Raw genomic sequence first — 13,093 nt, forward strand, 5'->3', positions numbered from 1 at the left:
CCCACTCCATGACATCATGATGTCATATTTTCGGGGAATGGGGCCCGAAGATGTAAGTGTAGAGCTGCAGTAACCACCAGAATCTATTTATTCCCATTTAGGAGACTGGTCTTTTCAAGTTGAAGCAGCTCCCAACCCATAGCTTTCCACATTGAGCACAGAACCGTACACCCTTTCTGTACTTGAACTTCTTTGACTTACCATTGATTCTTCTCAGGATACAGCTTTTTATTAAAGTCTGATATTTTATTGTGCAACACAATAAATAGCCATATTTGTTAGCTGTCAAGGCACATTTTGTGCAAGGGTTGCTGTGGAGCAGGGGTGTCAAACTCATGGCCATCCAGTTGCTCTCGGACTACATATCCCAGCATTCCCTTTCGAAGTTTAGCAAGCCCTAATTGCAAAACTGTGGCAGTGCATGCTGAGATGTGTAGTTCCACTGCAGCTGGATGGCCACGAGTTTGACACCACTTGGTGTAGAACAGTGCTTTTCTGTATATTGTAGCTGCACCTCTTCTTCAAGAAAAAATTAACATGCAAGACTATTGTTACTTATTATTGGAAGATTTGGATTAAGGTTTTCTTCCTACTGAGAAACAGCTAAATCAGGGACCTTCTTGGAAGTCTTTATTCCATTGACAACTTTTCAACCTTGGTACTTCAAAAATGAAAGAACTAACTTTGGAGTTAACAACTCATCAGAACTCTATTGAACTCCAAACTGTTTGATCATCTACTGAAAAATAACCAATAAATGTGCATAAACCATTGATCCAGGGAAACCACACATGGTCAAACCGGCGGGGTTTAGAACCCACCACTTAGCAAATTTTGCCCTTTGCCTGATTTGAAATAACTGAAGTTTGTATGATCACAAGACTATTAACAGCATCAGAATTAAACATACCTGTTTAATTGTATTTAAATGCTAACAGAAGTGAAGATTGACCGCTTAAATGTTTTGTGAGTTGGAAATTAATTACATAGGTAAGAACATTGTCACTACCCTCTTATAGTGATAAAATGTTTCAAACTGGGTAGTGGATGTGAAGCAGTTCTTTTCCATTAGACATTGTTGTGACACAGGCATTGGTGTAGCCATGGGAGTACAGGAGTCCCCTGCTGAAAAACTGTAAAGACAGGTGCTAGAAGCTAGACACAGTGGACGACACATCATGGATGGGCCTGACACTACAAGCAATCAACTCCAATCCAATGGTTTCTTTCTGCTGTACAGCATTGCTTGGCATACTATATTACATAATTTTGTTGTGCCACCAAAGGCAAGAGGAGTCTGGACTAAGAAGAAAGTAATACCCCTTTTCCACTGTGGGTCTACCTGGGTCACGGCTCGGTGAAAAAAGGTCCCAAAAAAATAACCTGGGTTCTTTGACCCGGGAATCCAACCAACCATGGTTGGACATGGGAAGGACCCGGGTTAAGGGGCACTGCAAATAGATAACCTGGAACGTTCAACCTAGGTCCAATTTAAAGCATGGGGAGATCTGGATTTCCTGGCACTTGGAGATGATGTCCCATCTCCTCATTCTCTTCCTCTCATCAGGCACTATCCCCTATGCAACACTCTACTACCGACCCATCTCTTTCCTCCAGTTTGCCTCCAATCTCCTTGAGCAATTGTTTACCACCTTTCTTTCCACATACTCCATGCTTGACCCATTGTGGTCTGGCTTCCTTCCTTCACTCCCTTGGTCTACATGCTACTGTCCTCTTCTGGCTGTCTTCCTACATCTCTGACTGCTCCTTCTCTGTCTCCTCTCATGACTCTATTTCCCCTGTGCTTCCACTAACAGTAGGTGGTGTCCCCCAAAGTTCTGTTCTTGAACCTTTTTAATACTCCCTCTATATGTCCTCTTTAGGTGAGCTCATCAGCTCTTTAGGCCTCCAATATCATCTCTATTCTGATGATATTCAGATCTACAGATGCAGCTATGCTCATCCATCCCATGATGCGAGCGCATCACGGCATGGATAGCGCAACTAGAGTGCCCGCATCTATGGTGTGCGCGTGCGTATGCGTGCGCACACCAATTACTTTTATGGGAAGAATGCTCGGCAAGAGGTCTGCTATGCCGTGATGCATGACGCTGTCCATGTGCATCATGCCAACGATGAGAGTGGCTATATCTGTACCTATCCTTGCCTGACCTCTCCCACTATCTCCTCACTTGTTTCTCTAAATATCTCTCTACTATTTCTTCCATGGATGTCTTAGTGCTTCCTTAAACTTAATATGTCTAAGACTGAACTGATCATCTTCCCACCATTGCGCAAGTGTGCTGTCTTGGAGTTATCCTGGACTCCTCCCTCACCTTCAAACCACACATTCAGTACCTTTCACAGTCCTGTCATTTCCATCTCAAAAATATTTCCAGGATCAGACCCTATCTAACCCTGTATGCTACTAAGACCCTCATCCACTCACTGCTCATCTCCAGGTTGGACTACTGTAACCTCCTCCTAAAGTATCTGGCCTCACTGACTCCCACCTCTCTCCACTACAATCTGTCCTCAATGCTGCTGCCCAGCTCATATTCCTCTCTAAACATTCTACATCTCCCTCCCCTCTCCAACAAGCTGTACACTGGCTCCCCCTCCCCTTCAGAACCCAATCCAAGCTTCACACACTTACTTACAAAGCCCTCACAAAGTCCTCTCTCAGTTACAGTACATCTTTGACCTTATCTCCCTTCACACTCCCGTCTGCCCTCTTAGCTCTGCTAATGAATGCCGCCTCTCCTGCCAACTGATTGTGTCTTCCCATGATCTCCTCCAAGATTTTGCACGTGCTGTTCCTTACCTCTGGCATTTCCTACCTCTCCCTGTCAGACTCTCCACCTCTCTGCAAAACTTTAAATGGGCTTTTAAGATCCACTTCTTCATCAAAGCCTTCCATCTCTCATTCTAATACTCTGACCCATGCTCACTATCTACCTCATCTGTGTCACCCATGTCTGTCTACTCTTACCCATTAGAATGTAAGCTCTAATGAGCAGGGCCCTATTCCCCCATTACTTATGACACCTAACCCTTGACTTCTGCCACTGCACTACTTATTTGATGGTTATGACCGCTGTTGCAGCAATGTTTATATACCATGTACTTGTCCAGCATTGTCTTGTACTGTTCTCTTGTTCTGCTTAATTGTTTATGTACTTTGTTAGGTGCTGAGGAACCCTTGTGATGCCATATAGATTAAGCATAATAATAAAAATAATAATTGGCTGATTACATCTTGAGCCTATCTCCCTCTCATTGCCTCCGCTTGAAGCAGGAAAAAAAATTGCAATGTGCGTCTTAGGAAAGATATATCAAACCTTCTAAAAAGAACAGATGGAGACAATGCCCATAACATAACAACCAATCACATTCTACCTATCATTTTATAGAAAGTACTTAATAATGATATCTAGAAACTGATTGGATGCTATGGAGAATATCTCCACTTGCCCTCTTTTAGAAGGTTTGATACATCTTGACAGTATTCTCTCTTATGTCTATGACACTTCATTACAGTATTATATATTTTATACATATGATTATTTCACATTTACTAATAACTCTGTCACTGCCCATTTCTACGTTGTACCTACTAAACTTTCTCTCTGCTATCAAGGACATTTAAGTGAACTCACACATGTTACTCCCGCTGTAAACAAGGTGCATAAGTTAGTGTTGTAGAAGTGAATGCATTTTGCTTGAGAGAGGATCTGTATCTTTTAAGCTGCATACACACCTCAGTCATGTGCCGACCCAGCAAATCAATATAACGATATATTTTGCATCGTCATATGCATTGCACGATCCGCCATACCATGATGCAATAAATCGTTACAGGCTTAATGTAACAGCATCGCATCATCCATGGCATTGTTCCAGAGGCGTCACCGGGTCTTGTGACACCCGGTGCGAACCTCATATCCACCCGAAAAGAGGGCATGGATTAGCATAAATGGGATGTGGCCTTGCTGGAAATCCCTATCGCATCACCCCGAGGGCATGCCCAGCATCCCCGGAGATCCTGGGCTGCCCCCGGAGACTATGCCTGCGTTGTTGGCTCCTCCTCTTTGACAGGAGCCGAGTGCTGCAGGAGTAAGTCACACAAAAACTATATTTTGTGTGTGCGTTTTAGCCACACCACCAGTGTAAAAATAAAAGCTTTTTTTGTGTGTGTGTGTTAGCCACACCACCAGTGTAAAAATAAAAAGTTTTTTTTGTGTGTGTGCATGTTAGTTAGCCACACCACCAGTAAAAACATAAAAACTATTTTTTGTCTGTGTGTGTTAGTCTGCCACACCACCAGTGTGAAAATAAAAACTTTTTTTTGGTGTGCATGTTAGCCACACCACCAGTGTGAAAATAAAAACTATTTTTGTGTGTGCGTGTTAGCCACACCACCAGTGAAAAATCTAAAAACTATTTTTTTTTGTGTGCGTGTTAGCCTGCCACACCACCAGTGTGAAAATGAAAACAATTTTTTTTGTGTGTGGTTGGTTGTGTGAATTAGCCGCAACTTAGCTGTGCTATAATTGCTTGCTAACACTGCTCAAAAAGAAGAAATACAGGTGCTCAACTCCAAATTAACTGATTGTATATAAATAAATACATTTTTGTAGTGAATAGAGGTTTTTGGCGTAATCTTGGCCAAGGTTATGGGCCTACCCACCACATCCGGGTAACCTCTGTCGAGTTTAATCAACATAATCTATGAAGGCCGATGTACCAGGGCTTAAGTCGGGCAAAAAAGTCAGGCTAAAAAAATCACCTTTTACCCTGTTAAAGAAAAAAAAATCTAAAGCTAAGTCAGCTTTAGAGAAACCAAAAAATTGGCAATATGCCATTCACTACACAAAGTGGTAAGGAAAGGTTGAGGCCTTGGCCTTTATTATTTATGACTGGTGATTCTAGTGATGATTTATGTCCCTCTGCTTGTAGGAGAGGTGCAAAAAAAATAAAATTGTTAAGACAAGTAAGACACCGGAACCAACTATGTGCTCCAAAAAATCACAAATCCCTGAGGAGAGTCCAAGTGTGTCCATTGTTGCCATGTGTGAGCCTGACCTTTCGAATACTGTACTTGAAGAGGATCCTCCTTCCACCATTTGTGTGCCTTCTGCAAATGTGTGGATGAGCAGCACAAGTCAACATGCTGACATAGAAATTGAGGATGCTTCTGTGGAATTGCACGAGGAGGACGCGGAGGATATTTATGTAGTTGGTGATAACAACAAGGATGATGAGGATGTTGATGATGATGATGTTGATGGCAAGGATGTTTGTGTAAAAACTGTAAATTAGGCAGCAATTCTTGCCCATGGTGGGAAAAATCCTATTGTTGCCGTGCCTGGGCAAAGGACCAAAAAATCTATTTCTCATGTGTGGAATCATTTCCGCCTAAATACAGACAACCTTTGCCAAACCATTTGTAACCATTGTCATGTAACAGTGAGTAGAAGTAAGGACCTTAACCATCTTGGAACCTCCTCCCTGTTATAGAAACTTTGTGGACAAAAAAAACGAACAACAATCAATCCAGTGTCACCTAGCTGCTCCCTTCTATCTGGATCCAAGCTCCTGCAATCTCCACCAACACCTGCATCATCATCAACATCCTCATTCGTGATCGTAATTAGTCTTGCCTCCAATATAACAAGGTCTAACTCCTCTCCTATCCGTTGTTCCTCAGAAGGATCCTTGAGTGTTACTCCTGCTGCTGCTGCTATGAGTGGATCTTCATCCCAGAAGGGGACCAGGAAGAAGACTACTTTTAGTAGTTCAAGTTCAACCAAACAATTGAGTGTCACACAATCCCTGCTGGTATTAGATGTGCGTCCAGTATCCGCCATTAATGCAATGGGTTTTGGACAGTTAACAAAGGGTTACAGTGCGCTACCAAGTAGCAGCCAGTAAAGGATTGTCAGTCCCTAGATAGATATCAAATATATATACAAAGATAACTGGCGCTTATGATATATAAAAATGAATAGTGCATCAGAGAAATGGAAGTATCAAATTAACACATTCATTTATTATACCATAAAATAGGAAAAATATTTAAAACATTCAAAAAATAACAATGATGTTAAAATACACCCTGTAGATAAAATTGTCCCTCCTGTATGGAATAGGTGGTTAAAGGACTGGCTCCCGAGCGACTGAATATGCGATCTCAGCAATAATTACCATATGATGGATTGAGTGGCCAAACAGTCCTCTGAGCTTTATGCAATGTCCGGGTCTGTAAAAAGATCCACTTTAGGCTGTAGGTCCAAAGTCCATACGGGAGATAATAGATCAGTCCATGGTCCACAATAGCACCAATGGTAGTAGAGCACCTTCCAATCCTTTACAGGTAGTAGCAGGGTAGGTATTTGCAGGTGTAGTATTAGGCTTATACTACACCTGCAAATATAACAAATGAATGTGTTAATTTGATACTTCCGTTTCTCTGATACACTATTAATTTTTCTATATCATAAGCACCAGTTATCTTTGTATATATGGTTTTAGACAGTTAATGGAGGTCCTGTGTCCTCGCTACTGTGTTCCTTCTTGATTCCACTTCTCTAGAATAGCAATTCCCAATCTATACAAGGACATTAAAAAAACTTTAATAATGTCCTCCGAAATGCCGTTGTGCCAACGGTCTACTGTACTTTACCACAGATATGTGGACAAGTTGGACAGGGCAAACTAAAGATTACATGACTGTGACAGCCCACTGGGTAGGTGTATTGCATACAACAGTGCAAACAGCAGCAGCAGGGTCTATTAAATGCCAGCTCATTCAGAGACAGGCTACTCTGTGTATCACCGGTTTCACTAAGAGGCATACCACTAAGAACCTCTTAGAAAAACTCAGGGAAATCATTGCAAAATGGCTTACCTCACTTGGACTCTCCTCGGGATTTGTGATTTCTGACAATGCCAGCTGTATCGTGTGTGCATTTCATGTGGGCGAATTCGAACACATCCCATGTTTTGCTCACACAATTAATTTGGTGGTGTAACATATTTTTAAAAATGACAGGGACGTGCAGGAGATGCTCTCGGTGGCCTGAAAGATTTTTTCAACATTCAGCAACTGCCTGTCGAAGATTGCAGCACCAGCAAGAACTGTTGAATTTGCCCTGCCATCAGCTGAAGCAAGAGGTAGTAAAAAGGTGGAATTCTACCCTCTATATGCTTCGGCGGATGAAGGAGCAGAAAAAGTCCATCCAAGGCTACACTTCGGCCTATGACATAGGGAGAGGAGTGGGAATGCACCTTAGTCAAGCGCAGTAGATAATCATTTCCGTGTTGTGCAAGGTTCTTAAACCCTTTGAACTTGCCACATGTGAAGTTAGTTCAGACACTGCCAGCTTGAGTCAGGTCATTCCCCTAATCAATTTTAATGTTATGGTTTATGAATGTCCAGATATTGTAATGGCCACAGACAGCATCTCCTGCATGCCCCTTTCATTTTTTGGAAAGAAAAGTCTGAACCAACTGCTGCTTGTTGTGTCAACCCAGCGGCACAAGTCACACAACAGTTACATTCAGCCAAGGGTTCTCAGCCCTTAAGGCTGCTACACAGCCCAAAGGCCACATCCTGCTTCACGGCCCAAAGGCCATCTGTCATCACTCCTCACCAGCCCTCAAGGCTGTAATGGCGGCATCTTGCCAAGAGTTCCAACCCTCAAGGCTGTTGCAGGACTGGTTCCTTCCTAATCATAGCTCTGTATTCCACTACTACTCAGCCCGGAGGCTGCATCAACAATTAACTATCAACTATCAATTCTTCAGCCAGTGGCTGCACAAATTATCAAGTTTCAACTATTCTTACTTCAGCCAGTGGCTGCACCAATTATCAAGTATCAAATCTTCTTACTTCAGCCAGTGTCTGCACCAATTATCATTTCTTCAGCCGGTGGCTGCACCAATTATCAAGTATCAACTCTTCTTACTTCAGCCAGTGTCTGCACCAACTATCAATGCTTCAGCCAGTACTTGCACCATTTATCAAGTATTAACTCTTCTTACTTCAGACAGTGGCTGCACCAATTATCAAGTATCAACTCTTCTTACTTCAGCCAGTGTCTGCGCCAACTATCAACTATCAATTCTTCATTCCTCAAGGGGTACCCCAACCATCATCTTTGCGCAGTCCTCAACTCTTATTATCACTCAGTTTTGAACCAGCTAGCTGGATGCAATCTTTTGTCCCTTAACTTGATGAAAAAAAATCAATATTGTGAGTTGTGAGGTGGTCAAAATTGACCATAAATGAGTAGAAATAAATGTTATTGAGGTTAATAATACTGTAGGAACAAACACAGGCCCATTTTATGTGATTTTAGCTGTTTTTATGACTTTTTAGAAAAAATCCCAATCCAAAACCGAAAAACAAAACATGGAGGTAAGGTTTTGGCAAAACCAATCCAGATCCAAAACCAGGGAAAATCCTGATCCAAAACCAAAACACGAGGGATGAAGCACATCTGTATTAAATACAGGGTCATAGTCCCGAGAATTTAGACCAGGGTTGACCCTTTCGCACAGAAAAATGACTCGTGTTGATCCTCAAATTACCGGGTCCAAATGCTTTACCCGTCAATTTGCTTTTCTGTATGAAAGAGGTATGACTTACTTCATTAGCAAGGTTTACCCATTTTGTGACCATGGTAGATATTGCCAAGATACAGATAAAGAGCATTAAACAAACATGTTACAGTACTTCTTGTGAAAGTTATTTTCAAATCCATTGAATTTTACATTTCTAAGGCATATTTCCAGTATATTATTTATTTATATTCTATTAAATGTTGATATATGTTTACTTGGTCCGAATGCAATTCCTTTTCTTTTCTCGTACTTTCTCTCCTTGCTTCTCATTTGCAATACATTTTAAAGTTCTGTAATAGCAGGGAATTTGTGTTTCTGCTTTGCTCTCCTGTGGATTAAGGCATACCGCATTGAAAACCACTGCACTAAGAGCAGTTTGTAATGGTTTAAAGAGCAGTAAAAAAAAACAATACTAAGCTTCTAATATGAGCTTCTGCAGACAGGCAGAGCTTTCAGAGAACCCCACAATAGGTTGTGTAATGACCCTGCTTGCCAAATTTCCATCTTGGATTTTAAGAAAAGATGCCTTCAAAATGTAAGTTCTCCCCCAAGGTGACCTTCCTAATTTGGCATATGCAGCTCAAGAAAAGTACCAAAGCATTTTGCAAGCATAATGGTATTTTCTGTTTTACAATATACTATAGTATATACAGTACTTTCCTACAGCTTGGGTGCTTTGCACTTTATTAGGTATGAGTGACGCTTGTATTTCTTTAGAATGAAAGCTCATTCTCATTTATTGAATTAGTCTACGGTTTGTGGTGTAATAAGTAAATACACCTCTCATCTACAAACAGAGGATGCATCTTTTGCGTCAAACTAATTTTAAAGAGGCTGTAGATTTATATTCACTAGAAACCAGTGCTATGGGTGAGAATATACTGACTATTTGATATATCTGGTTCCCAGTGAATTGATAGACTACGTCATACAGTAGTTATGCGCACATAAGCTTCAGAGTGTGCTGAGCACACCCTATTGTTGGGCACTATCTCCATACTTGTCAGCAAAATTACTGGTGCATTACTGGTGCCAGTGGCAGATGAGATGGCAGTGTCAATGAGGGAGTCTATCAATGACTCACAAGATGTAGCAGTGTAGCTGTGCACTTTAGTAACCTACCAGTTCCCACCATTGAAGTCAATGATGGGAACCACTCATTGGCTGAAAAGCAGAGGGTCGCCTCTATCAGCCAATGCATTTCTATGGGAATTCCAATGGCTGTAGCTTCATTCATGAATTCCCATCCTTAGAGAACAGTACTATGGGTCTGATTCATTACCGATCGCAACTGCCATTACGCACGCAATTGGCCTATTGTTGCATGCTGCGCATACATCACAGTGCAAGTGCGCAAGCCGGCCACTGTGATCGGGACTGTGATTGCAGTGACCATGCAGACCCATCACAGAGTGATTGACAGGAAGTATCGTTTGTGGGTGGTGACGGGGTGGGTGGTCGCTAAAACGCAGGCGTAGTGCATAAATGAGCCACTGCAATGCCCTATGCAGCCTGAGGACTCATAATGTGCGATGAAGTTAGTAATTTCTGAGTAAACTTAGAGCCTGTGCAAGTGTGCATGAGACTGCGATGGTACTCGATTTTACCGATGGTTTTGCAGTCTTGCTAAACATTATGGATGCGTGTAAGGGAATAGTGGGTGTCCTTATGTTGTGCTGCGGCAGCATAGTGGGCGCAATGGATTAGCATACTATCGCAGTTGAACTGCATGCGTAATTGCTATTGCAACCACAGTTGCGATCGGTAGTGAATTAGGCCTATGTCCGCAGGGTTCGGGCTTGGAATTTTTTATTTTAAGGAGATGGTGGATGCCTACATGGAATGAAGAGGACCGCAACCAAGGGTTTGGTGACTATGATTTTTTTACAGGTTCTGATGTCGATTCAACTGTACAAGGGGACAGACTGGCACTAGGGACAAGGTAAGCATGTAGTGTGAGTGAGTGAATGAGTAAGTGCATGTGTAATAAAAGATTCAAACCTTCAGTGTGTGTGTCCTGTCTTTTTTTAAATTTATTTTGCAAGTAAACTAGAGGTACCAGCGGACCCATAATGTAACGCATGCTGGTACCTGTGGTTCTCCAAGTACCAGCATGCGGGGGAGGCTTGTTGGTGCCTCTAGCTCTCCTGTAAATGACAATATTATTTATTATATTTATTAGACAATCAACCCGGTACCCACTGCCCAAGGGACCTGGGGTTAGCCCCGGGCTATCAGCAGAAGCCTGGAGTGCCCTGGAGAGGGAGAACCCTTTTATTGGGAGGTCCCCATCTCCCCAGGGATCCCCGGCCTTGGCTGACTAGCGTGGGGTGCAAATGCTTTAGCCGGGGGATTCCCTGAAGCGGGTCCAATGGCTATGGCATTACACCCCCAACTAGAAACAGTCCGGTGCTGGCTGTGGCTAATAAGGGGGACCCCTACTCATTTTGTTCCCCTTATTTCCACAACCAGGACTGGCTCACTGAGGGCCTGATTCAGACCCGGACGCAATTTGCGGACGGTCGTTCCAAAAAAGGGGCCGGCTATTTAAATTGAGCGCTCACTCTTTGCGGTTTGTTGACGCCTCTATGTCTGAGCGAGCGAACAAAAAATGCGCTTGCTATTTTGCAAAGACGCCCCTTTGCCGTTCGCAACACATGTCATCTCCGGTATTTATTAGATTAATCGGGAACATCGAAAGGCATCAGAACCGCTCGCAGTACTTGTGGTAGGATTTTCCTACCGCAATCACTGCGAGCAGTTCAGGCTAAAAGACAACCAAGTGACGTGGTCGATGACGCTCCTTTACTAATTATGCACTCCCATTAAATGCCCATTTTACCGTTAGGAACGCCTGTGTTCGGATCTCCACTCCCCCGTTTTCAAGCACCTTCCCGTTACCACCCACAAACGGCACATTCTGTCAATCAAATTAGCAGCCCCTCGCTGTTTTGCGAGCGCACGATTTCTGACCGCAATGACTGGTTTGCGCATGCGCAATATGACCCATACGCATGCGCAGTTGTGCGAACATCGCTCAGAGCGAACGAGCGGCTCTGACTCAGGCCCTGAGTCTGGTGTTGGTTGTTGAAAATACAGGTGACCTCTGTCTTTTTTCCTCTGTATTTTCACAACCACAACCTGGCTCAAAAAAGCCTGCTGCTGGTTGTGCTTTTAGCGGAAGACCCAACATCATTTAAAAAATTTATATTTTTAACATTTTACTAGCTTTTTTCACACAGAAGCAGCTTTCACAGATCTCACTGAGCTGTGAAGACTTCTGTTTAACAAGCACCTTGTAATTAAAGTTGCATTACAAGGTGATAGTTTAACCGCAGTTTAACTGGCATGCACTCGCAGTCAAACTCAGACCGTTAAACTCGCACCCTATTACATGTGCTAGTTGCGGGACAAAGTCACACTTTCAAAATGTATGAGAAGATGCACATTTGTACTTGCAAAAATAGTTGCACCCTCTTACATCCCGCCCATCATTTGAGGAGTAAGGGCCTGATTCAGACGCGGTCGCGAGCGCTGAGCGCTCGCAACCGGGTCAATGGTGGCACAGAGCGCATAAGCACGACGGAGACAGCTCCGTCGTGCGCATGCATGGGACCCGGATAGCGACGGGCAATCCGTCTGTCCGGGTCTCGTACCAAAGGGGGCGTGCTGTCGATGTTGAGTGACAGCATGCCCCCTTTGGTGGCTCAGCGCTTGCGACCGGGTCTGAATCAGGCCCTATATTCTGTATGCGACTGCAGCTGTATCTGCACATTACAGTATTGCAGCAGCTGACATTGTAACAAAGCATTTTGCATGTAGATACACCCGCAGTCGAACAGAGAATATAGGCAAGCCGCATATCGTTTTAATCAGCAGAAGCTGCTTGTGTGGCTTTTTTCCACGCCAAGTTCTGTTGTGTTTCATATACAGACTTAGTCGTACATAGATATACAAGTGTTGCATTTCAAATTAATCAGCACAGTCTCCTAGTGTGTCCTAGTAGTTGCACTAAGACACATTTTTGAAAAGAAAAATGCAAAAAAGATGCTCATTACCAGCAGAGTCGCATGGGACATAGCGGCTCACTCACGTCAGGCATCTCACGCAATGTGGCATATTAAGGCTTGGTGTATGAGGGCACATCTGTGTTGTCCAGTGAAATACCTGAGTGAATCAATGTTCATGAATCATTTGCACAGCAGAATCATGTTGAGTAACACAATTTAAAAAAAAAAAAATGTTTATTTTAATGTGTTTTTTTTAAGGTTACTTTTGCGGTTCTCAACTCTTTCAGCCAATGAGCACTCAGCGGCAGGGTTTCCATAGTGAAATCCCTCCGCTAAGCTCTCATTCGGAAAGTACTGTCCGTAGAGAAGAGGGTACTGTGTTCGGTGGGTCGCATTCTTAATTTGTTTATTTATCCAAGCCCGGGGATTGCCTACTTTGGAACGAAGAGGACCGG

This window comes from Taudactylus pleione, unplaced genomic scaffold, assembly GCF_031769625.1.
Source record: "Taudactylus pleione unplaced genomic scaffold, aTauple2 ptg000556l, whole genome shotgun sequence".
NCBI lineage: Eukaryota > Metazoa > Chordata > Amphibia > Anura > Myobatrachidae > Taudactylus > Taudactylus pleione.